General features: G+C 36.0%; 1 long non-coding RNA gene across 1 annotated transcript in view; it reads left to right on the forward strand.

Moving 5' to 3' along the window:
- Positions 1 to 22,456, forward strand: part of LOC146588356 (uncharacterized) — a 44,881-nt gene extending 22,425 nt beyond the window's left edge. Inside the window, exon 2 of the long non-coding RNA XR_014897435.1 lies at positions 21,946 to 22,456. This is a non-coding gene — a long non-coding RNA (uncharacterized LOC146588356). The remainder of the gene's footprint in view (positions 1 to 21,945) is intronic.
- Positions 22,457 to 26,885: the final 4,429 nt, after the last annotated feature.

Here is a 26,885-nt window from a genome sequence, read left to right on the forward strand (position 1 = left end):
GGCCAAACACAACTTATTTGCAATCCTACCTATCATTACACCAGGGATGTTTGCCTTACTGCCCTGAGAGCAATGCTTTTCTAGCAAAATAAATAAATATGCCCTGACTTTTTGCCTTTCCTGCTTTATTCTTACAACCGCGGTGCTCCTGAGGGCTTATTATGTTTAATTTCACAACACTCGTAATATAAGGAGTTGCTATTACCTCTACTTCACAAACGAGGAACAGAGCCTGAAGTAGAGCTGTGCTTACAGCTGCATGCACAGCTTATGTCAAGGAAGGGAGTTTCCAAATCACAGGCCAGGAACCACTGTTTAAGTTTTCTTGCTCACTTTYTGAGCTGGCAGAAACAGTAATGGGATATTAATGCTGGGAGAACGTATGCAACAGTTTTTCTTGAACAGTAAAGTTTGCCTATGAGGAAATAAAGGTAATAAGCTCCTTATTGCAAAATACTTATGCCCTAAAATGCAATCATGGCTTCAACGCTTTCTGGAAGCGATCCCTATAATGTTGAAAAAACATTAACAAATATTTATGTTTGTTTGGCAGCAAGATCCTGTTTTAAAACTCTCCCATTTCATTCCCAAGTTCGAACTGGCAAAGCCTGTTAAGGCCAGGTTCTAACAGGCACTGCTATTACCTAATGGAAAGGTGTGTGGTGATCTAAACAGAAGGAAGCTGTGCCGAGCACTGGTCACCTTTCCAGCCTGCGTTGCAGTGCGGTCACCGTGCTAACTGTGCATTTCCTCGGAGGTAACGTCACTCAGCAGCACCATCTAGCTTAGCTTCCCCGTGGTGTGAACGACCATTCTGTGTTCTCTGTGGTGAGGTATTTGCTGACGTGTATCGTGCAGAGCAGATTTCTGGGATAATTTGTTACCGGTTTGMTGTTACTGCTTTGTTCATTCTTCCGTGTATGCCGTCAGAATGGAAGGGGGACTTAGCAGGCCTGGATTTACTGGGAAGGCTGAAATGCCTGTGTGTATGTCCCGCCTTTGCACAAGTGGCATTTGCAGTTCATGTTTCTCCAGGACAGTGCCACAGTCTCTCTCCAGCTGCTCAAATCTGCATGCTAGGTTTGGACAGCGGAGAGAAAACACTATGCAGTGSCGAGTATCACCCTCTCAAGAGTCAGTGTGTGCTGAAAGAGATAGAGAGATGTGACTTTGTTAAGAATCCAGGCTAATGCAGTTGGGAAGGGCTAGACTGTGTGATATAAGCTCAGTGCTTTACTGGCTGAAGAATGGGAGTTGGACRTTCCCTGTAGCACACCAATTTCTGCTCCTGTCTAGGGGCTGTAGCATACTCTGTTCTTCATTTGCATGAAGACAGAGATCTCTAATTATTTTTTGCTTATTTCAGTGATGCTCGTTTCTTAGGTTAGCCACTAGCATTAGGGCAGGTCTTCAAGAGCTTCAGCATTTTTCTCTATTTGCATCTCCTTTACTTTTTCCTTGTAACTTTGTATTTTTTTTCCTATCTCCTTTGTGTGTATGTTAGGCACCACTACCCACTGAGTGAGATTACAGTATTTTAGGATTCTTACTTTGTGTTAGAATACTTACTTTGAAGAACAGAACAGAAAGAAAAATGCATTCTGAATTGTAAAGCCCCTTTTTGCCACAAAAAACAGAGGTTGAATCAAACAGTGATTCCAGAAAGATCATCCTTTAAAACCTCATTACAGCGTGAGAGAAAAAAATACATGCAAGTTGGTATTATTTCTAATAATACTATTTTATCATGCCTTTAGCTTTTTAGTTATTTTAATATTAAATAATATATCTTTCTTTATTAAAAGAAAATAAGACACTCATTAGAGACTTGACTTTAAAACCTGAGAGTACAGTTAATAACTGAAGACTGATAGTGGTCATTATGCTGGGACCCTTCCATTTGACTCTACAGGAAACTAACTRTGCTTCATTGTGTAGTGCTGGCTAGGTTAATTTATAAGGGTTTATTTGTTTTACTGTTGCTAGGAATGAGAATAGCTGTTCTTATTTCTGACATAGCTCTGCAAAGATAGATAGTATTGTTTGTGTTTTCCAATAAGATTATAAATGTATCTTTTATAAGACACTTCTATGCAACTGTTTAGAAATGTGTCACTCTCCTCAGTTGCTATGAAAGCAATCAGTTCAAAGATGCTATCATTTTTAAAGTGATCTGAAAAATGGTGTATAGAAGTAAGAATTCCTGAATTATTTCTTTGTTAATAAGTACCTCATCTTTATTGCAAAAAAAAAAATATAAAATACATATATATAAAATATACTTCTCCTGGTTTCCCCATGTGGAAAATGGGTATAACAGTGCTTATCAGTCTTTCTACAATTCATTGAGATATGTAGGAGGAAAATACTTTCCAATAATTCAAATATTTTGTAATTGTACTATGTCTAGTTTATTTTCCTTTGTCCATAAAATATCCTTGATAATCTATTTTCTTCTCATCTGTTTCAAGGTGGAATAGAGTTTTCCTTATGACTAGATAATTCAGTTAGCTCTTTTGCACTGAAAATTCCATTTAAAAAACTCCAGATACAATCATGGAGCTCAGCAAAACTATTTGCACTGATGTCTATAGATGCTGGATGATGGTATAAATGTGTGTGCACTGAAGGTGAATGACAACCTGACTGTATGAGAGTAACATGTGCTCCCAAAGGCAATCTACAAGACCTTTTTGGATTACCCTTCTCAGTACAATCCATAAGCAAGTATGACTAAAATAGGAATAGGCTAAATAAGTATTTATTTATATGTGTACTCAATATTTTTACATGAGTTTTCTACACAAGGAATTACTTGAAGAGTTAGTGTAATGGTTAAGGTGCCAGTAGATGGCACTAGAGAATACATTCCATAGTTCTGCAGGTCCTGTTTTGCAGGGGCAATAACCACAGTGTTGTGCACTGTAAATGATTTCTGACTGTAGCTCTTTACATGGCGCTCTTAATGAAAGTTAGGCCTGTTTTAAATGCATTGCTAAAACAGGGCCTAAGGCACCTACATTTCAAAACTGCTACACTGTAGATCTTTCTCTACTGAAGGTCACCAACTTATTCTAGTTTCTCAACTCATGTTTTGTTTGTGCAATTTTTTCAAAGTATAAACCATTTAAAATGAATGTGTTCATTTGAATATATAAAAGGCTGCAATTAGAAGAATTAGAATGGTACAATTAGAGGAACCCTGCTTCCCATTCTGAACAAAAGCAATTTAGACAAAAATCTACAGGAGCAGGTCAACCTTTGTTGAACAACATTCAATTTCCTGTTTTATGGGCACTACACTAAATGCAGTCCATTGCCTTTAATTGAAATAAATGAACTGTTTGTCAGTCCCAGTGGAAGCTGAATTCTTGAATGAACCTAAAGTTCCCTTTTATAAGAAAGCAAACAAGTAAGAAAAGTCCTCAGTGACTAGTCTGACACCTATTATTACTGGTTTATCAAAACCTCTGCCCATTCCACATGGATAATGGGACTCACTTTATCTTTTACATAATTATTAGTCTAGACCAGAGACATGTCAGGTTAATATTTCCACAGAGAGAGAACTTTTTCCCCTTTAAAACCAGATGGTGGGATTGAATCACTGGACTGGATCTGGAAAGTGCTTCTAAAACAACCATGATGTGGTTACACTGGCAAAGATTACTATCCTGGGAACCACTCCCTRAAAAGGAAGAACATGAATTCAAAAGTAGGCTGGTTGATTCCCTGTGAAAAGGATCTAGTGAAAAACGTCTTAAGAATGATGTAGACTAATAGGTGTTTTACATTAACCATAAGTTTCTTGCCATATTTGGCTTTGGTCTACTACTGTATGGACTTTACTGTACTCAAATATCTGATTTCTGGTAGGGTCGGATAGTACTTGTTCCTAACCCATAATGAAAACCATGCACGATTTGATTAGGTCGCTGTTTCTCAGGCTTGTATCAGACAGATAATGTCAAACAAATGGTTTCCCTTCCATTTGCTCTGAAAAGATAAAATTAACTTTAGAAATGATATTTTGGCCATGGAAACCTCTTCAAAGAATGATCTCAACAGAAAAAGTAAAGATAAGTGCTTACAGTGTAATTCACCCCTCATTAACACTTCTTACAATACATCTCACCCACRGCTTACAATAATTCCTTCTTCAAACCTACTCTAGGAAGCCAGGAAATTTGCAAAATAGTGATTTCTGTACTTATATCTGTACTGAACTGAAAAGCTTGGAAAGGTTAACATTCATCTTTGATATACTGAAACACATTTTATCAAAGAAAGCTTCAGATTCTTACAGAGTGTCTGTGTGCATTTATATGTCTAGCTAGCACAGGTAAAGTTAAAAGTCTGTCAGCATTTCCATTCCAACCTTCATTTTCAATGGTTTGTAATACTAACAGTCCCTAAAATTTCTTCCCAGGTGGAAACTTGGCATGTAAATTCTCAGTCCAATTATTTTTGTATAAATTTTGAAACAGATCATTTTGTCCATTTTTAAAAAAGTTTTATGGGAAATCATAWTTTTTTATGGCTTCAGATGCTTTGTTACAGTCCTGTAACATAGAAAAAAATTCATTAAAAAGAGTGCTTCATTAAAAGAAAGTTTKTAATACATACTGTTAAACCGATTTTTTGTATTTGTGTTTTTTTTTWAATCAGAAAGTAGCTACTGTACATGTATATGCATGTAGCATATAATGTTTTTCACAGAAACAGATCTGCTTATTGTAGACTCCTTAACTTTCTTGTRCTAGTTGTSTGTAAATAAMGAACTATATTAAATGTTAAGTGTGYGAGAAAAGTCTTCAGTTAGGCCTATGCTAGGAAATGTGTTTGAAGGTAAGCCAAGCTCAGCTAGCACATCGCAGTGTTACCTGACTTCAACTTTTTTCCTAGATAAGATCCAGAATATCATTTTTTTCTTGATTTAGCTAGCTGGTTTCCATCCATCAAAATTAAGTTTTCTTAGTTAACAAACTTAAAGGATATTAACTTGCATCTTCATGAGGAGAAAAAAAGGGAGGTTAGCTCAGAACTAGTTTTGATTGATTTTCTTAGTCTAGATGAATATTTTCTTGCAATAGGCTTTAATTACTTTAATATCTGTACATTTCCTGAACTTTCTATTTATTGGTATGTTTGTAGTTTCTGTCACTCATGCTCATACAAGATTAGATCTTCAGAAATAGAAAATACTCTAATTTCATGAGCTTGAGTATGCCAGCTTTATACCTGCTGATAGTTGGATATTTCAAGACATTAATGAGAAAAAGTTCTAAAAATTTACATTCCATGAAAAGCCTAGAAATTGAAAAGCAAAAAATGGAGTATCATCCTATTTGCTAGCTAAGGTTCTTTGTATGACTAAAACACTCTAAAGCAATATGTTCACAACAGGAAGTGTTGGTGTGGAACCACCAGGAAGTTAAGAATTCATAGGAATAAGTAGTTCTCTTTATTATGCACAAATTTGGACACTTGATTCTCTGGAGTATATTAACTTCCTTGATGAAGAAATGACTTCATCATTAGGTTAAAGTAATTTTTATTTATAGAAACAGACAAAATGCATTGGTAATGGCAGATAGATCTGTAGATAGTGTTAGGAGTATTTAGAGTCATTTTCTTTTCCTGATCAAACTGAGAGGTTTCTTTGTCCATCTAATTTTTGTACTTCATTTGAGTAAGAACGATGATGTTAGTAGCAATAATGACAATGAAAAAAATGAGTTATAATAGAAATGCAATGTCTTACTTTATAAAAACATTAGAAAGCAAGGGTATCCAGAGAACAAATGTGTTTTGATACTCTGTTTTATGGAATATATCTTTTAAATACACCCAAGTCGCTGTCACTTTGGGAAAATTCAACAAATATGGGTCTTAAAGACACAGGTATAATGATTGGCTTGATGCCTGACTTCATAGCTGATCTTAAGAAGAGAACTTGTCAGTATGAAAGAGTATGAGAACAGCATTTGGACTGCCCCTACTGAGCAGATTCTTACAGAGCCCGAAGTTTATTGTCAGTCTGAGATGTTTCTGTTCCARTCTAACACCTGAGAAACACTATGGTAAATTTAATAAGTACTCCAGCATTACTCCTTAAGATGTTGAGTTGAATGCCRTTGAAAGCAGAATGTACTACTGCTATTATCACTATCATCATTACAAAGGCTGTCRGATTAGGTAGTCCTGCACTGTTCCAGGGAAGAGGCTGTCTTGTTTATGATTCTGCCRCTGTGGAAATCAATGTTGCCTTTTCTGCTCCTCCTATTTACCCTCTTTTTCCTTGTGTTTGCTATTAGGCTGCCACAGCAGGAAGGGAGCCAACTGACTATCTTGGCTTTATGAAATATAGAGGCTGTTTTCACGAATTCAGACCCAAGGAATGTTATGCGTAGTACCAGAGGGATATACTAGCAATTTCCTTTTGATATTTTGTGGTTTAGTAAAATTTTCCTTTACATGAAAAAATTATCTTTGTAGCACATTGTCTTGGTAGCATCATTATAGCACCACTTCCTAAATTTGGGGCCTTAAGTGAGAATCATTTAAGTAGGACCTCTTCTGACTTCATGATAACTGTATTCCTAAGTCCTCCCTTGACCACGGCAGCTGTACAGCAAATGGAATCGTGAGAGGATCTCCTCTGTGACTGACGTCGGGAGAGATCATCTCCCAGGGACGGGGACCGTGGGTGGCTCACTGTTATCCTTCCCTGCTGGACTGCAAATATGTACGGTAATAGAGCTCTGTGAGGGAAAAGACTTTCTGGCTGTGTGTTGCTTCTGTCAAGGCACAGGAGTTTCAGATTGTCGTATGTAACGTTCTAATGGGATCTCTGAATGGAGAACTGGAAACAGAATTATTCCAGTGAAATAATTGCTTCAATCGTAAGAAAATGCTCTGGACTACAGTGCGACTGGAGAAATTCAATATTTTATGTAATGATTTTCTTTAATAACAATTGTAATGTAGAATATATAACTTTTTCAAAAGCTGTATTAAAGTCCTATTGATTTCTTGTGAAATCATGCATAAGAGCAGCAGTGTATGAAAGATCACAGAGAAGAGAAGTTCATTAAACAGAACCTAGTTCTTGGTAATCATCTCAATTAAGGGAATATGTTGTTTCTGAAGATATCATTTTAGAGCTGTTTATTGCAATASGGCAGCCCACACAACGTATGAAATCTTTCTGTAGTTTATCTATTTTAGATCCTTTTGGACTACTGGTGGTATAAAGATGATGAAGAATTTTTCCTGAAATCATTTTGATTTTGTCATAATACAAAATAGTAGTGATTTCATAGTCCTGCTTTATGATCAGATATTAATTGTTTTTTATTTGGATATATCCTAATGAATATCTTCTATGAGTTGTGCATTATAATAGAACTGAAAAGGTCCCTTTAAAATTCAGCTGTTTTTGAATTTCTGAATAGGTTTCCCTTTTTTTCAATGTTAATTTACTTGATGTGTGCCTTAGGAAATTTAGGCACTTTATTTTCCATTTAAAAATTGGAATGGGAAGCATATCATCTCACTTTAGATACCGATGGTAAAGTATCTAGTTTTAGCTGGTTGGTTAAGACCCTTAAATAATCAGTTAGAAGAGATGGGGATCTGCAGAGGACCTATCCTAGGAAATGTGTTGTAGGGTAAGTGGGAGCAATTGTCCCTTGCAGATCCCTGTCTTTTTATTGACTGTGGGAGAGTCTAGAAAACTGCCTTAAGCAAGATCCTAAATTGAGGAATGAAACTCTCCTCAGATCTACAAAAATCGTGGGATGGGATTAAAAAGTAGAGATTTAAAAAATAGTAAGTACTTATCTCTCTTTTTCTGAATGAAAAGAGTTCCAATTTCAAATATTTCTCAAAAGTTTCATGGGATAGAAAATTTTAAAATGAAAACTGAGGGTTTTAATATCATCATCAGTGCTGGGGCTAAGTTTTTAAGAAACGTATTAAATATCCTCTGGATTATGATGAAGCTGTGAAGATTTTCAGTACCAGTAACTAGACAGCATAAATATGACGCATTATTTTTGTCCTTGTTGCTATCATTCTTTCTGTTAATAATGTTGTTTTTATTGCTGGTAGTAACCCATCACTGGAGACCTTATTAACTCTAAGGGCACTTGGGCTTCTCTTTTTTGTGGCTGATTCTGCAAGAAAAGATCTCATCATGAAAAATGCCTCTTATRTAATTAGTTTTTTGTTAGTTGGTTTTGATTTTTTTTCAAACCTTCTGTCAACCCCAGAATGGGTCTGTTTTACAGCTTTTAAAAAACAGCAGAACTGTTATGGTACAAGTTGAGTGAACATTTTTGTCAGGTTTGCTATTTAAGAGTGTTGYGTGTTGTGATTTTTTTTTCCATTCATAACAGAATCTAAAGAGGATTAGATAATAAATAAGTACACTAAGCACATTTAGAGCATGGTATGCAAAACAGTTAAGCCAACTGATATGCTAATTGAAAGCTTGGCTGAAAAAATTGCTAAAACATCAATGAAGATGTTTTTGGATTTAATTAGAAAATAATATTCTGAGGAGATATATAATATCACTGAGGAATTATATAACTGTGGCTGAGCTACATGTTGCACAATTAATTTATGCTTCTGTGGTATKTTTTTATTTTTAAATGCCCATATCTTATAAAAATACTAGGAAAAGTTTGCAAAGCAGACTGTTGATTCAGTAACCACACACATATATATATATTGTTTGTTCAGTCTGCCGTTTGTTTAGAAATGAATATACACCTTAGTACCTCTGTTTGCATGTTGTCACTTGCATCTGTAGGGACACATCTGATTACCTTGTTTGAGCTCCTCTCACTAATCTAGCTTTAGTGATGCTATTCTAACGCTTAGGTCAGCTCAACAGTCCTTTCCCCCCCCCCACCTTATTTGAAAGCAGTAACAAAAAAAGCTAACTCTTAAGAACAAAACCAAAACAATAGATTGAGAGATCCATCGCATGTCCCCCATTAGAGTGTAGTTCTAGATGAGGTTAAGTTCGTCTCATAGGAAATGGTCTGCACAGAATAGAGCTTTATCTCAGTGGTCTTATCAAYATGGCTTTATACTGTTTCCTCTAGTCTCATGGAAACACATGGCATAAACTACCTGATTGAGTCAGTTTTGACTCCTGTGTTATGACTGAAGCTGGTAGAGGACACCTGTGCATTCTGGATCCATGAAACTTCAGATGATATTAAATTTGTCACTGATTTCTTCCTGTGTTGCATGGTGTGTACAAGAGCCGCAAATGTCCAGAGGTGAAATCTGGATGTAAGGTATGTGAATTATACTTGAAGGAATATGCCAAAGTTAGAGTAGACGTGGCACTTTGCTCTGCGGGATTTTACTCAGAATCAGGTATCTCCAGAGAAGCAAAGCTATGTAAAAAATCTCATGGGGGACTTAAGATAAATCTCATCCTGGAGATTTTGGGAGGGGAAAAGATGATCCAAGCTCAAATGTGGTATTTCTCTGCCATTTTTTTCATAAATAACCATAGCAAGTGATGACTTGAACCATGAAAAAAGTTGGCAAATAAGATGAAGTCAAACAGCATCACGTTTCAGTTATATAAAAAAGGACAAATTGGAAAAATGACTTCTCTTTGTGTCGTTTTCTTATACTTACTCATAGGAAAAAGCAAGTTTTGCCAAGAAATATTTAATAATTGGGAGGGTAAAGGAGACAGAAAAACTCTTTTGTTATTCTTTCAACAAATCTTTATGGAAGGTGAAAAGGGCTCATTTTGTAGTGTTTTTGCTCAACTAATTTTTGTTTACTTCTGGAACTGGAAGTGAGCTTGCTCATTTCTTTAATATTGCGATGGTTATCTTTCTTACTGTGCTAATCTTTGAATTTTTATTCCCTTATTCACTGTATGGGGAACATGAAATGTATGACTTATTGTGCTTTCACATTGTTTTTTGCCATTGCACTCAGAAACAAATAAAGAAATGTTGTTTTTTCCTTTTTATATTTAATTTACTTGTAATATTAGATTGTCAGAGTTTTTCAAAGGGTTTCTGTACTTCCGGGCTTGAAATTTACTGTTCTACTGAACAAAAATGAAAGTGTTTTCCTTCGTCTGTTGTTGCGGGAAACAACAGGAGAATGTTAARTGTGAACACATACATTTTCCACTCTTATTTATTAACTTTAAGACATGAGTGCATGGCCTGCTTTACCTGGTAATGGAGTTAATTAAGAATTTGGCTATTAAATATAAATCATGTCTTCCCATTAGGTGTTTGTAATTTCTTTTCATTTGCACAAAGTCTCTAGAGCATTGTAAACAAGTGAGAAGAAAGTGAGAGACAGAACTTTATAAATAATAATACTCTACTTTAGCATAGCATAAGTCATCTCAAAGGATTTTAGAGTGTTTAGCAAAGAGAGATTAGTTTTCATCTGAAAGTAATGAGTGGTCATCCCAGCTGAAGAGATATGTCACTGGCTGCGGTAAAAAAGACTGGCAGTGTCAACTGATTTCATACCACCACAGATCCTCCTATGCAATGGGGAGCTCGGTCAGTTTTAGAGCACCATTACCTCCACCTTATTGCAGGAAGATGTTTGGTCTCAACCATTCAGACTACTGTGATCGCTTCACTCGTTACAGTTGTGGTGCACAGCCACTGTTAAACAGTGTGCAGTAATATAAGAAAAAAGAAGATAATACCTTTTCTAGTTGAAACTGGAATATTAATCTTTTGACCAAGATGGTATGGAAGACACACTGCCATTGAATTCTAGGAATAGTATGCTGGAGGACAGCACTGTTTTTTGTTTTTTGTTTGTTTGTTTGTTTTTTTAAAAGATGCTATGGCAGAGTCACAAGTGCTTATGAAACAAGTTTAAAAACGTAGACTAATGTTACCATGGGACAGTGTGGTGGGCTGTCCTTAGCCATTATGAATCAGAAAGATAAGTGTTACTAATGCATTGCCTTTTCTACAGCATAGTAATTAAATAAAATATATGTTATTATTTTATATATATATATATATATTATATTATATATTTATTTGCATGTATGGTCTATTTGTTTTTGTCCAGTATATGCTATTGTCCAAGTTGCAGCATAGCCTCATGCTACCTGACTTGTGATATTTAAGAAAAGCCTTCCTTTGGTTTGCTGTCTGTGTATTTCTCTTAGGTAGAAGCTCTTTTTTCCTTTTTTTTTTTCCTTTTTTTTTTTTTTTTTTTTTTTTTTTTTTTTTTTCTTTTTTTTTTTTTTTTTTTTTTTCCCAGTAGTATATTTTTACTGTGCATTTCAAGCAGTGGTGAACAATAGACCTGATTACTCCACACCGGCTGTGTCCCTTCAGAATGTATTATCTCAACAGGGACTCAGAGTGAATAGAAAGCTATTTCCTTGCTTTCTAGCAATAAGTCAATGGACTCTTAAGAGGACAAGCTTTGCCACGGATGCAATTCTTAGGCTATGAGCAAGCAGAAGATAAAAGAGATCAAAAGCTTCAAATTCTGGTGAGGGGGGAAAAAGCTGCTGTTAGCGAGGGGCCAAAAGCTATAGCAACACAGCTATTCCCTAAGAAGTGAAGACTTAAAAGGAACTTCTAAAATGTGTATCAAACAAAATCTAGTGCATGTTCTCCATGGACAAAAGAGCAGACGCAGGCTCACCGCTTTCTATCTCTCAGTGAAAGATAAACAAAAATCTTGTTTGATTGGTTTCTTTTGTATTCGCATAGTTACACAGAAGACAGTGGGGGAAGGAGCAACTTAGAAGCTGGATGGACTGTGCTCAGCAAGACTTTTTATTAAGCTGAATTTTAACTGCAGGGTTGAATTAGTATATAAAATATTGCAACAACTTATGTTTTATTGGAGAATTATATTTCATTTGATCACAGTTCTCTTTTTAAGGATTCACAACTTTAGCTGACCTAAAAACAACTGAAATTGAGGGAAACCACTAAATTATCAGCTATGGTACTGAAGCAGCATTCAGGCTGTCATTTGAAGTATCTCCAGTTTCTTTCTTGCAGTATATAAAACCATTTACTGTAGAGGACTGCAAGGTATGTTGCACTTACAAACACATTAAGTTCTGAAGATGAAATCTATCTTCCTAAAAATGTAAAAGTAATTATGTAATTCATTTACATTTAGATATGCAGTAATATATAATTTGTGAGTCCTTATAGACCTCTATACCTTTCGTACAAAAACAGATCACTGCTGTCTCGCCAGTGGAATATATGCTGGAATTTAGAAATACCGCTTCTCATCTTGTCCTTATAGGCCATGTTAAGAACAGAATCTTTGTGGTGCAACAATGATGCAGAAGAATTATATAATTGTGACATTTTATTCTCCCAAATTTTAGTTATGGTGTTATTTTCTCTGGGAGAAATGTTGCCAGGTCTTTTTCCATTCTAGCCAAGGAAACTGCGGAAACTGTTGTGCCTCATAGGCCCTAAATTTGAAGGGAGCATTTCCATTCAGGGAAAACTTCTTCCAATTAATTGGCTATTCTCATTAAGGGAAAATGCTTCCCAGTTAATTGCAAAGTTCAGACAATGGTAGCTGATTATGCAAAGAGACTCAATCTCTAAGGTAGATACTTGAGAATATTACCAGAGTTTTCACAAGAACTTGTTCATATTTTACAAAGAGTTTGAGAGGTAGTGAGCTATAAAATATTGATTAGGACTCTAAATCAATTATGCTTCTTTTTTTTTTCTTTTCTTCATTTGAACTGAATTAAATGATGGTGAAAATATTTTACATTTCTTTCCTCTTCCTAATACAAAATATTTTATAGCTATCTGTTTTCTGAAACATTTGTAAATCTTAAGGATACACAGATATGCACACTCAGAGTCAGAGTAGCATTTGGGATATAAACAATAAGCAAAAATTATTTCTCACATATGTATATGTTCATCATAACCAAGTGCATTTACCTATGATGAGACTGAGTATCTCTTTCTCAGATCACAATATATTTTGTTGGACAGAGGTTCAACACTAATAGAATGAGAAAAATAAATTCTTAATTTTTTTTTTCTTTCCTTGCTCTCAAATGGCATTGGACAAACCTGACTGCTACTTGAGGGTTTTTTTTTTTGTGTGTGTGTGTGTGTGTGTTATTATTATTACTTGAGATTTGGCATAACTCACTCTGTACTTCCACAATCCCAGACTGTTCTGTACGCCTTCATAAACAGAGCTAGGCCCTTCTTAACAAAGACTTTCTCATCAGCAGCAGGGAAAGTGGGCTTTCTCTTGTGTCCTAATATCTGTATGCCTTCTACAGCAGTAATCTCTTCATACAATAAAGATAAAAATGCAATAGTCAGGTTAAGTAACACAAGACACACACACAAAAAGAGCATTTCTGTTTTATCCCTCTGTCTAGCCTTATTGGTCTAATTGCAGATTAATTATCTATGTGGGTGCACTGGTCCCCTATACAGTATAGAAATCCTTTTAAATTTCTCTGCAGATCTGCATTCCTCTAAAACCTTGACAGAACTAAAAAATGTCCACATGTGTCAAATGCCTTGCTGGCATTCATGATCCAGAAATTCTTAAGTTCATTAATTACCTTGGCTGAACATACTGAGAGGAGCAGTTTCGTTATGGTGATCAGCAAGCAGTGCCCTTTATTAATCCCGCTCGAGCCAGACGAACTAACTTGGGAATTGGAGTCTTAGACTTTCCAATCCACACCTTAGGAGAGACTTTACAGTGTGTTACAGATGCAAGATTGATATGAAACTTCTCTAAGTTTCATAATAGTTTAATATCAGCTGGATAAATATAGGCCATAGACATAGAGCCATACCTAACAGTACAAGAGAAGGTCTGCTCTAATTTAAGTATAATTACCCTTAAATTTATTTCTGTCACTCTTGCATTTTGGGCCCTTCCTGCCCAAAGTAGTAAGTAATGGTTTGATCACAATATCACAATACTACATTTCTGTATAGAATGTCCTTTGCTCACAAGATCTTAATAATGTTAAAAGGCTTGGTTATTCGTTTTAGTTTTAGTCTATTTTCTTTTGTTTTAATAGGGGAAAGATATTCTGTGGCTTTAATCAAGATTTAAGATAGTTTTATGTATTAGACAGCAGCTACCGACTAATTACTCACTGTCAAATTGCCTTCAAAATAGAAGTTTTTCCTCAACATGTCATTTTGAGCTCCATTCTTCAAATTTGGCTAGGACAAAAAGCTTCTGCACTGAAAGGGCCATTTTGAAATACCGTCTTCCCATTCCTTTTTTTTTTTCTTTCTTTCTTTCTGGTAGCAAAAAGAATTTACTCAAATTCTGACATCCACTCTTCTCTATTTTACTTCTSAGAGTGGTCAGCAGAGCAAGCCATCCTCTGAGCAGCACTACCTCTGGGGTATGGCACTGGAGATGTTTAGCTGGAACTGTCCAAAACAGCCAGAGAGTGAACTAACAGGCAGTGTAGTTGATCAKATCTAATGCTTGGGCCACTCCCTGATTCTCCTTTATTTAGCAGTGTACTTCCATTTCTTGAAGTGTTTACAGCATGAATGTCTTCTAAAAGACTTGTTACAATTCAAGCAGGAGTTATAAATTTGCTGAAAAGGTACCTTTTAAGAAACTTCTGAAAAGAATAATTTATGCATGAAATCAATCTAAATAGACATTATAGTCCTTCCTAGCCTTAACATGGGTGAGAATATATGTAATGATTGAGTTGTCAGCAAAGCAGTCTCATTAATTCTCTTTATATTTATCTCTATAAAATTATTATTCCTATATTCCACAGTTGTTTTGCCATCTTAGAATAATAATAATAAAAATATTTTGCCCTCTTCCATATAGATATAGCATTATTTTTCTGCCTCTAGGGTTATAGAATTGCTCTATCCTTGATTTCTGCACACTTTCCTGCCAGGCTGTACTACCTCCTAGATACATTCATTTTTAATTTAATCATTATGGAGATCTAGACTGCAACTAAAGAAACAAGGATATTTGTCTTCAGTTTCCTCCAGTAGTTCAGTATTGCAGATGTTCTTCCTTTTCTCACTTTTTGTTCAAGTCTTCAATTCACTACTGTTTTCATCAGCTGTGTATTTTGTTAGCCTATTCTATGTCTTATCTTTAATGTCCAAAGACATTGTTTAACTTTTTGTACAGTTCCTGAGTTCTTACAATGCTACTGTTCGTATTTTCCAGACTGGAGAGTTTCATAACTGCAGCTTAAATCATGTAATGACTTATACACATCCTTTATATGGAAATGTTTGTGATTTCAGTGGGAACAGTCACAAGATATTAATTTTATGGCATGGTAAAATATTGGTAAAAGTTTTCCAAAGTTCATCAGTAAGCAACTTTTTTTAAAACGAGATACAGTTCTGGGTAGCTCTGTCTTCATATACTAGAGGCACTTGTATTGTATTGTGTTTTTCTTTTTTTTTTCTTTTTTTCCCCCTATCTGAAGGGGAAAAGCCAAGCAAAGTGACAGTCCCAATTGTTTCTCCCTACTCTTTTGTATCCCTACACCTGTTTCTGGCCACATTATTCCATCTCTTCCTTTGTGTCAGTTTTTGCAGTAAGCAATTCATCTTACTAGCCTGGTAAGAAACTGTATGTGTATATATATATACACACATATATATATATACACACATATATGTATATATGCACATATATATATATATATGCCAGATTAGTAAACTATATTGGCTTGCCAAGGGATTTGATGACAGCTTACTCTCCATAGTGACAGCTCTCTGAGAAAACCTCTGCAGACAAACTGTATGCTCTACACCATGCAAAGCAAGCTTTCCCACAGCATARGTTCTTTCCAAAGGTCCACAAGTTCCATTTTGGGGAACTCCTGCTGCTCATATGTGGAGGCCAAACACTGGCCCATAAGGTCTTTGTTTTGACAGTGCTATTTTCCCAGTGAAATTTCCTCTGTGGAGTGAAATCTCTTATCTGGGATAGTTGGAAAATTGCAAAAACAAGTCTCAGTCTCAATTTGAAGGACAGCCCCAAAGGACTCTTGGCATGTCTTTCTTTAGGACAGTTCTGTGCTGGTTAGGGCCAGGGATTGTTGATGTTAGAACACAATCAGTTTAGGGAATATCTTTGGAGGGTCTTTACTGAAGAAGCTTTTTGTGATGTTGCCTGTCTTTCACGGAGTCTGTTGTAGGACAAAGCAACTTTGGCCTGACTCTAGATGGGCCTAACTTTAGAATATCGAGGTTGCTTGGAGAATGAGTGTCCTCTCTACTGCTAGTAATGATTTCTAAATGACTAAGGACATTTCCTTGTTCTTCAGCAGAGATAAGAAGAATGAAGAGAACAATGTATGTGTTCCAGAAAAGCAAAACAGAACAATAGTTTCTTTTTTCCCCCCTTTTGAAAGGAATAACATATTTCATTTGATATTTGTGTTCTAACAGACAGTCTCAGAGAACTGGGATTCTCCATCATAAACTCAGTTTTCTGTTCCCAGCGTATGTATGTATGTTCCTATTCTATATTYCCTCTATTGTAAAGAACTATGTTTCTGTGGGCTAGTGTGATCTGTTAGTATTGGTTCCGTACAGGGTCCCGGTAGACAGATGCCAGAGAAATGGAAATTATGTAACAGAAAAGGCACAATGTGTAGGACCATACTCTTGAAGCAGTGTTTAGATGACATGAATTTACTATAGGGGGAAAGCTGAGCCTGCGGGGTTGTCTCCTTGCTGCCCACTCCTGTCTTGGCTCACAAACAGATAGGCATTATGAATAAGAAGCCCAGACCGTGGGCTTCCTCGGTTTCCTCTTTTTGCAGGAAGTGCTGACACTTACTGATGGAGTCAGACAGGGAACTTTATGAGGGCCCTAGGCATGCCCAAATCCTGGCATGCATAGTGAAAATGACTTGTGGATAGGGTAAGCCTAGGGCAATCTTGCTGAGGTAAGTCTCAGYGGATGAGTACTGTTCCTAAGAGTATTCCAACCTAGGTCTCCTCTGCCTGTGGAGGGCTGAAGGCACTCTGAAAACCTTAAATAGAAATAATGGACTTGTTTGTAGTGCCTCAACTGAGACACTTCTCAGGAATAAATCCACTGTAGAAATGGTCACAGAAAATAAAAAAGACAATTCTGAACCAGAAAATATGTGGCTTGTAGGGAAAATTCTCTTAGAAACTTTTATATGAGGCATCTTGTACTCCACAGTGTGGAGTGAATGAAGACTGACTGGTTCAGGCAATCAAATTTGAAAGTTTCACAATATTTCACCTGACCAGACTGAAAGCSCAAGTTTACTCACTGGGAAGTCTTTTAACAGAAACACTTATTTTGCCTTTTTTGAGAGGTGAGTTTCCGAAATGCTGAAAATAAGATTCTGAATTCCTATTCGTGGCAGAACCAAACCCTTTTAGAATAAAACTAATAGAGATTTCATTTGAAGGTGGTGTCATGACTACCTTGCAAGTTTCAGATAAACACCTGCCCTACAGTTGTCATCCATAAAGGTCACTGTTCTTCATTATAGTGAGATTACCATACTTCTAATTTTGGGTGACTTTAACTTTTGGAACAGAACTAACTTATCCAGAAAAGTTGACTTATTGTTTTAYAGCAATTCAGCCTTTATATTTTCTTTTGTTTAAATTTATCAGCAAAGGTTCTATTGTTTTTTACTGATGATGAATTACACTTTTTTATGGAGTGCAGAGTCATAGTAATTTCCTTGTTCCAATTCCATTAACTTCCTGGTAGTATTGTCTGCAGCAACCAGATGCTGATGTGTAATCCAACTGTTTCCCTAGTATGTGGGAAGCAGTAAACTTTTTGTTTATCTTGTAAACAGTTATAGTTACATATCTTTGGCTGTTTCTTTCCCATGACCAGATTAAGATTGGCATAAACTATATTCTCATTGGCACCATGCAGTGCCTAGAAACAGGAACAAAAACATCTCAGACTATGTCATYAGTCTGGTTCACAGAAGTAATGACTTGCTTTGTTTTGATTTTAAATCTGGCAGGGTTATGCTGTTTTTACATGTAATCTAGACATAAACAGTCTCGAATGAATTGGRGCTTTACACTCAATCTTAGAATTCAATACAGTTTTGTAGAACTTACCTTAAGTCTTCTGCAAAAGGGAATATTAGCATTTAAAACTGATGGAAAAATATTGAAAATGGTATAGCAGGGAGATAGTTCCTTAATTTTCAAAAAACATAGCAACTGTCAAGCCAGAAATAGCAAGTTAATCATGTCATATGAATACTGTAAAAAAATAGTCAAGCTTTTTGCATCTTTTACAAATATTTACTGTAAAAAGTGACATCAACCTATATTTGGGTACATGTTTTGGATACATTTTGTTTCAAATTTGTAAGTACTGTTTCAGGTTAACATCTTTGTTTCCAAACTGTCTTTCAAAAAAGTGTCGGAAGGGTTTTGAAGTGTCTTAAAAGGGTTTGGAGTCTTGAAGTATGATTTTAGTGGTGGGGCCAGTAATAGCAGGGCCATAATCAAACATCTACATATCATATTCAATAAGCTGTTTGAACATTTTTGAGGAAATATCCTTGATTTCCTTAAGGTTAGTTCAAAATACAGTAACATCTGACATTCTGTCAAAATTATTCTGTCAAAGCTTGATATTTTTAACAACWGCAAATATGAGGAAGTATGGACAGATACTGCAATAAGATGTGGTTTTATTAGCTAAGTGTTGAAATGGCTACTTGAAAAAAGATGGAGAAAAAGTTTGGAATTTCTTTGCTTTATTTTCTTTGAGATAAGCCTTATGATAGACCACTCCAGCACAAGCTTGATAATGCCACTTGGATTGAGRTGCCCTCATCTGAGCATTCTTGACCAGAATTACTGTTTTGCTTTTTATTGTTTAGKCTTGCTAATAAACTTTTTGGGGAGTTAGATCAGATGGATTTKAATTTGTACTCTTGAATGATATTTGTGCGACTGGCATTATTTCACTCTGTGACTGCGGGGAGCCCCTTTGCTTCATTTTAACTGGCTTAGAAAGAGAGATAATCATCTTTACTTACATGACCAAGCTGAGACTGGCATTCAGCTGATTTTTACACAATATGGCACACATATAGTTTATCTCTTAGATAAAGCAAGACTGTGAAGCAGGCTATAACTATATATAACTATGCATGCAATATAAATTACATGCAAGTCTAGATTTAGTAAAAGACTTAGTTGTATGCAAATMAGGTGCTGTAATTCCTCCATTTTGGATTCCCAGATATGTAGCAGGCCAGGGCTGGACACCTGGGATTCCTACACAATGTGCAGGGAGAGCTGAGTGCCTTGGGAGATAATGATGCTTATGCAGTAAGGTTTCTATCACTGGCAATTAGGAAAGGGGAGCAAGAAGGAAGAGGGAGAGCTGTCATCTATGTGAAAAACCACCCTGGAGAATGTAAGTGGCCTTGGAGCTTGGAAGCACTTCTCAGTTTTGTAGTTTAGACATAGTCTCAGAGAGTCTGCATGGCTTTGCAGAGGGCTCCCAGAGCTAGCGAATTGAAAATACTGAGTACAATAATATATAGAATCATAGAATCATAAGGTTGGAAGGGACCTCTGGAGGTCCAAATGTCCTCTCCTCTAGTTCATGGACTGTATGTTGGCATCTCTGTCACCTTGTGATTTGGAGTTCAGAACCAACTGCTAACAGCAGCTGCTCACGTAAAACTGCTGAAACGATAGAAAAGAGCCATATTTTTAATTTTGTAGGCTCTTAATGACTTTTTATATTGTAGACAATGATTATAGGATTTCTTGAAGGTTCGCTGAAGCCCTGGGAAGCAGAACTCTTCGTTCTACCTGAGTGCATTCACTTCCAGGATACAGAGCCATGCTTCTCAGCCATCGTTCTGATACTGTGACATTCAGGATCTTTGCTGCAAAATAGTCTCAGCTTCTGTAAAGAAGCCTGAGAAGCTTCCACAGGGAAGCTCAAGAGCACCCTTGCCTGCTCAAGTAAGTTTAACTACCCTGAAGAATAGGTGGCAGCTCAGTATGGAGTTGCTATTTGGTACACAGTTTTTTATTTTTGCCTACTCTTTCCTTTAGATGGTTGCATTCTTTATTGGATCTCGCTCCTAATTTTATCTACAAAGTGCAGTAAATTGGCCTACAGAAATACTGGAACTGGTTTCTCAGGAAGGTAAGCTAGGCCACCTGGAGTAGCTCCATAACGCAGTTATACTAACTCTGGTAATTAGAATAGTTCATTTAGAATTAGCTAGGTTTAAATGGCAGTGAGTTATGAGTGTAGATGTGTACTGCTATATACAGAAACTGGAGATTTGAAACTCCTACAGTTCTAATAGGCGACTATAGCAATGCCAGAATCTCTATATTTATTTATCTTATTATTTAAGCTCAGAGTTTACTGTTTGCAGAGTAGTTATTTGGTTTGTAAACTGCTTTCCAGAATGTGCATAGCCACCGTTTTTACGATTGTTTCTTTTTGTTTCCAGAATGAATAATAACCAAGGRTAGGTTAGTGTTTTAATAAGTTTTGGATTGAATACTTTCCATTTGTATAACATTTATTTATAGGGAAAAAGCTCTTCTGAGTCTAATAAAAAGCAGAAGTCATGAAAACCAGAGTCTCATTAACCAATGTTTTTATTCAGCTCCAGCTGAAGTTACTTATTTACTTATTTATTTACACACTTATTTATAGTGAATTTTGTGCAAAATATAAGATTTTTTTAAAAAAAAATAGTAATAGGTGTGGAAATGTTATAATTTTGATAATAAACATCTTACTAGAGGAAACACACACTCCTTGTATTAACAATAATATTAATAACTACATTAGCAGCAGGTCTTTCAGTTTACTTCTAGAAGGAAGGACTCACATACTAATCTGTTGCTATTTACCCATGGAGTTCTTTACAAACCAACTGAAACAGATCTTGTCCATCTAATCAGATTGACATTACTGTTTTTTTTTTTAATTTCTGAGATCAAAGGGAGCTAGTATCTGCTTTCCATCTATTTTTTCACAATAAAAATGTATGATGAAAGTAACTAAAAATAGTAACTCTACTAAAATTTTAATATAGTTATTACTTAAGAGCCCCATCCTATAAGAAATTCTTTAAAAGTACATAGCTTTATTTTTCAAGGTGATCTAAAACTGGATCTGATTAAAGTGAATAGAATTGAAAATCTGAGTGTTTAAAAGTGTTTGTATGTATAAAACCTCCTGTCTATAGGGAAATTCTCTCACTAGTTGTAAGAAGCTATAGCTTCAAATTTTATGAAGAAGCAAATTCAATGTTTGCAGGAAATAAGACATCTCTCAGTTATCTTTTCAGCTTAATCCCTAAGTAGGCCTTAATTCAGGAATGTCAGTTTGAAAAATGCTTATGTAGTTTCTCTCTCCTTTTCACAGAATCACCAAATTACAGAATCWRTAAGGTTGGAAAGAACCTCTGGAGATCATCTCGTCCAACCCCACCCTGCTCAAGCAGGGTCCCCTAGAGCATGTTAGACAGGGTTACATCCAGGCGGGCTTTGAATATCTCTAGAGAAGATATCTCTCTATATTATAATACTTCGGTACACATCAAACTGATATCTCTGTCTCATCTRTCTGGTGGTGATCTCCTCCAGTGCCTACTTGTGGTAGGCATGGAGGAGACTAAGATAGTTGGCGCTTAGTCTTTGTGAAGAAAAACGAGTGTGGGGCAGCTGAAAGAGAAGGTGGAGAGATGCTGGACTGAATACATGTCTGCTGGAAGTTATCAATGCACAAAATATAAAGACATTTTTTTAATCCTAGCTTCTGTTGGCTACTCATACCAGAATAGAATGAAAAATACAGTCCATTGGAGTCACTTTACCTTTTTCTGACTTTTTTTTTTTTTTTTTTTTTTTTTTTAAGTTTGCGACATAGAAAGCTATGTTCCAAACAGAAGGTGATCGAGTTACAGGACCATAAGAGAACTAAGGAAAAGAACTCAGAGAATGTGCCTTGCAGAAGAAAGGAACTGTTAAATGCCTCTCCAGATATAAAACTCCGGTGCCAGGAAAAGCTAGAGAAGCTGCAAGTACTGTTTAAATCTATGTCTCCAAGCAGTGAGTGCCAGCAAAGAAAGAAGACAGCCAGCAGCATGTTTTTTTTTTTTCCTTCTGACACCAGCTGTCATTGAAGCACTTTATGTGTTTAACAGGCAGAGAGAATAGCTATGCAATGGTTTAGAATAAATTTGAGTAGTACTGAAATTGTGTAAAAACTAAACATATGAAAGATGTTACTATATTTGATAAGAACTGTAGAAGAAAAGCAGGGCATTTGTAACTGTTTAGAGGTTGAACAGCCTCAATTTTGAGGCTAAATCTCTGATGACAGGTCAGATTTAAATGTAATTTGTAATAAAAAAATCTCTAGCAAATATGTTGGCATATCCAGAATTAACCCTTGGCAAAGGAAACAYGGTTATAGTCCTCTTTTATATTTTTCTTTGGTGTTTCTTTGGTGTTGGGACATAGTTATGACTTCTAGCTGTGCTTTACTTGTTTTCTGATAATCCTTGTTCACCGACATTAAATAAACATGAAGCTTATGATGATACTTGTTGGTAAGATTTATTCATGCTTTGTTCTGATGACTTCAAAGTTGTGGAGATTCTATAGAAACTCACAAATAAGAAATAAACATTTTGCTTAACAGTATTTTGGGACATAAATGCTTTCCAGACCCTCTCTAGTGTTTAGTCTTCCCATTTTGGAAAATGAGTGTGAGAAAGTACTTCTATGAGCCTAAGTAAAGTTTGTCTCAGGTGGATGGTCCATCTTGGATGTACTCTAATCTGTTTTTTWTTTTGGATTTTATTTGGCACTGAGGCTTTTTTTTTCATCTCTAACAAAGTTATCTGCAAATTTTGACCCTCTTACATATGCTAGGTCTCTCAGCTGCTGATGTGAAGGAAAAATTCAAAATTTCCTTTGAGTGATTTTCATATGTACATTTGACTGCAATTGTGGATGAGACTTAGGGGACTGAGCTTGGAGATATTTTGTTTGGCAGTATTTATATAGGATATGCAAAAACTGAGCTATGCATTTGTGCCAAAATAAGAAATTCCTAAAACATGCCAGTATTTCCTATCAGAGGTGCTCTCAGATTTCCAGCAGAGCCAACAGATTCACGTCTCATATTTTTCTTTAAAAATACTATCATCAAGTGCAGAACTGCCTCTGTACTCTTTGGACAAAAACCTTTTTTAAATACAAAGCATAAAAAACTTTTATGCAGTCTGTGGCCATAATAAACAGAATGACGTGTAAAACTCTTCAGATACAGATTTTGAAATATGTAGAGATCTGGTGTTAGGCTGGTCTGAGAGAGGACTCCAACAGATTTTGAGCAACATTGAAGCTTAACTGAAAGGGTAAATGTTTAACTGATTTGTTATTTTGCAATAACTATATATGCAGATACTGCATACACATAAACATGCTATATGCAACATACAGGTAGGCATAGATATGAAAGAACATCAGCAGATGCAAGGGCAAGGAACTTTCTACTATACATGAGAAAAAGTCAGTTACTAGAGAAGGATAATTCTGTATTGTTAACTCATCAGCAAGAAATTCGAAACATCATCCCACCTCTTCTATATCCTACAAAATTCAAAATAAGCACTCACAAGCGAAGGAACAGCTGGACAATTTTACAATTATGCAGAATAAACCAGTAAGAACAGTAATAAAGGTAATTAAGATAATCAGTTGTTAGAATTTACCAACATTAATATTCAAAAGGAAAATAATGAGATATACTAGTAACACATGCGTTTTTAAAATGTTGATGTTGATACTTAACTTGATTGTTTTCTCTGATTCTTCTTGTAAGTATGATTTGATTCAAGATTCAGAAAAGACATTAAAAAAAGAAGAATTTAAACAATAAATTCTTCTTCCTCCATTAGAATAAACTATTAATTTATATTTCTTTGAAACAAATAAAGGACTACTATAAGCTATGACCACAGAACTGCAAGTGTCGCTAACTTTATGGGATTGTAATCATGTGGTAAAAACTTGCCAAGAGTATTCCTTACCCTTTATAGRGTGTTATAGGGTGGTGAATATGATTGATCTGAAAAATAATCTAGTAAATAACGGAGATTTTCTTCAGAGATATAAAGTAAGGTAGTCTTTGAAGGCATCTGTTTTTTGTATTACCCACTGAGGGTTTTTCAGACAGAACTTCAGAGTGTTTTGTGACTTGTGCTGTGTGAAAAAGGGGAAGACCTGATGTTTGGACACTTCTGCTTAATCCTCTGTTACATGGCTATTTGTGTGCTTTATGAGATTGGACTCATCTTTGTCCCCTTTAGTTGTATCACTGTGGTGTTYTGTAGAAAATTATATCAGTGATTTAGGAAGGAGAGCACTGAAGAGAGAATGAGGAGTTGAAACAACGTGTTCATTAATGGAGGGAAAGCAAAAGAATATGCTTGGCATAAAAACATGAAAAAAAGGAAACTTGGCAAATGATGTAAGGTATCTATATGAAGATTTAAGTAGTGGCATTTGGCATTATAGTTTTCAGAACTTTAGAAGAAACACTCACAAAAAAAAAGAAAATTATCACTTTTTGAAAAGGAGAGGAATTTGGACTTTAATTAACAGTGAACTAAAGGAGGATAATAGCTTTGAGTTGAAACTAATTGGTGTTTCAGATCATTGAGCTGCTTGAAAATACCATGTGTAGTGAGAACTGTAGAACTTAAGTCTCTCTTAAATGCCTAATTAAATACAGTTCTGTCCKGCATGGGAGAGAAAAAATGTTATGTCACTTGCTGCTTTGTACTCAACTTACTGATTTAAACCGACAGTCAGTCAAAAGATTTAGTCTCTGTGTGATAAAGCTCTTGTTCTGATTAATCTGGTCTAGTGGTCCAAGAGGAGGTGACACTCTGAGTAATGCAGCTATTAGACATAAAGATGGGAGCAGATACAATCAAAGTTGTTCAGAAAACATTGTGTAAATCRGAGCAAGCAGGTGGTTGGCACAACCAATACAGCAGTTTCAAATGAGTGATCAGTCCGGCTGCAGAAGTCCTGCAGCTGGGCGTCTCGGTCGACTCACACCCATGTTAAATGCCTGTGTTCTGATTTAAGTGCATACCTATGTGACTTGGGATATGACAAGGGAATTAAAAATGAATTTTCCAGTGGAGAAATAACTACTGAAAAAACACAGAAGAACATCCCTCCTACTCCCTCAGAAGAGGTCTGACAGTTGATTAAACTCATGTAAAATAAATCACACAGCCTGATGTGTAAGATCCTTTGCTGTCCAACAAACTATTGAGTTCACTGGCTGCAATCCAATAGAGAAAACAAAATRTACAGAATGAACAGTTTCTATAGCAGGTGGAGGTAATGCCTTATTATACATAAATGCCATTTTGTGTTGTGTAACCTGGGGACAATTTAGCAGACAATTTGCCCATTAGAAAAATCATGGTTTGTGTAGAAAAGGAGAACCACGGATAATGAATTTGTCTACATCTGAAAATACCACACTAGATCTGAAACACATGTCCAACCATATTGTCTTATGCATTCAAAAGCAGAGGAAGGAAGAGAGATTATTAAATTTAATTTCACTCCCTCATATCACTTTAAAACAGATGTTTAAAAACCAAAAACTTATCCCTTTTTCCAGTGTTTACTCTTAAGTACTTTAGTACCAATATTTTGTCACTCAAGACTCAAGRTGCAAACAGTGGCCCTCATTCACTATACAGCTAAGAAAGAACTGTTGTAATTTTGAGCATGTAGACCTCACGTAATTTGTAAAAGTAAAATAAAATGTAAAAAAAATAAAAATTCTCTGTGAGAAGTATGGTGGGTGTGTGTGGGTATGTGCGCGCGTGCGTGTGCGGGTATATGGCTGGTTGGTTTCAGAAGTTGATCCCTGAGGCTTCCCTTCCCCAATAGTACTTTACCCTCAATCCCACACAGTCAAGTGCTGGTATTTTCAATGAGACATGAGTTAGAYGAGGTGTGAGTTAGGCTTTTAAAAAGCCAGAAGTCCTCTGGTGTAGTTTTTCAAGACCAAACCAGACGGAATTATTTATTATGCAATTTAGGTGGTTGTGGGCAAAAAAGAAACTTATTAAAGTTTTCATACTGCTGGCATTTTGTACAAAGATGTCAGTTGTYTTGACATTCCTACAAAACTTGAAAGGTAAAATTGTGCAAATAGCCAGGTGCAGAYTTCATTAGCTGGGAATCCAACAGACTGCACTGCAGTACTGGATCCTAAATAGCAACATCACCAGTAGACCACTGCAGTTCTGCGTTTCCCTCACTAAGGTATAAAAGAAGAGGATTCAGAAACCACGAGGCCTTCATGCAGCATGTTTTGCTGAGTTCATCCAACTTCATAATTATCAACTATGGCACTTTTTCATCCAAGTGATTTATAAATACTGACTAATGTGTTCTCACAATTGTCACAACAGTCTGGATTTAGAGACTAAAAAATATCATTGAAGACAAGGAAACAGAATCAGTCGTAAATATTAATTAAAGGGTTCATTTCCTCCGTCAGTCTCAATAAGGGATTAGATTAGATCTGGGCAATCCCTATTTCCAGTCTACCCCTAATCACTAGACAGCCCCCCTTGTTCATCTTCTGTGAAGCTGGTTTCTCCAGAACCTTGCTGCCRGCAGAGGTGGGGGGGAGAGCGGAATTGTTAATTCAGCTGGTTTTATAAGTTTWCTTCTGCCTCGTTCCCATCATTTTCAGTTAATGTTTTGTTCTAAATCTGTTCTAGTGGAAATATTCAGATAACTGAT

Source organism: Rhea americana, unplaced genomic scaffold (genome assembly GCF_003343005.1).
Source record: "Rhea americana isolate MKP2758 unplaced genomic scaffold, rheAme1 scaffold_52, whole genome shotgun sequence".
In the NCBI taxonomy this organism is placed as follows: Eukaryota; Metazoa; Chordata; class Aves; order Rheiformes; family Rheidae; genus Rhea; species Rhea americana.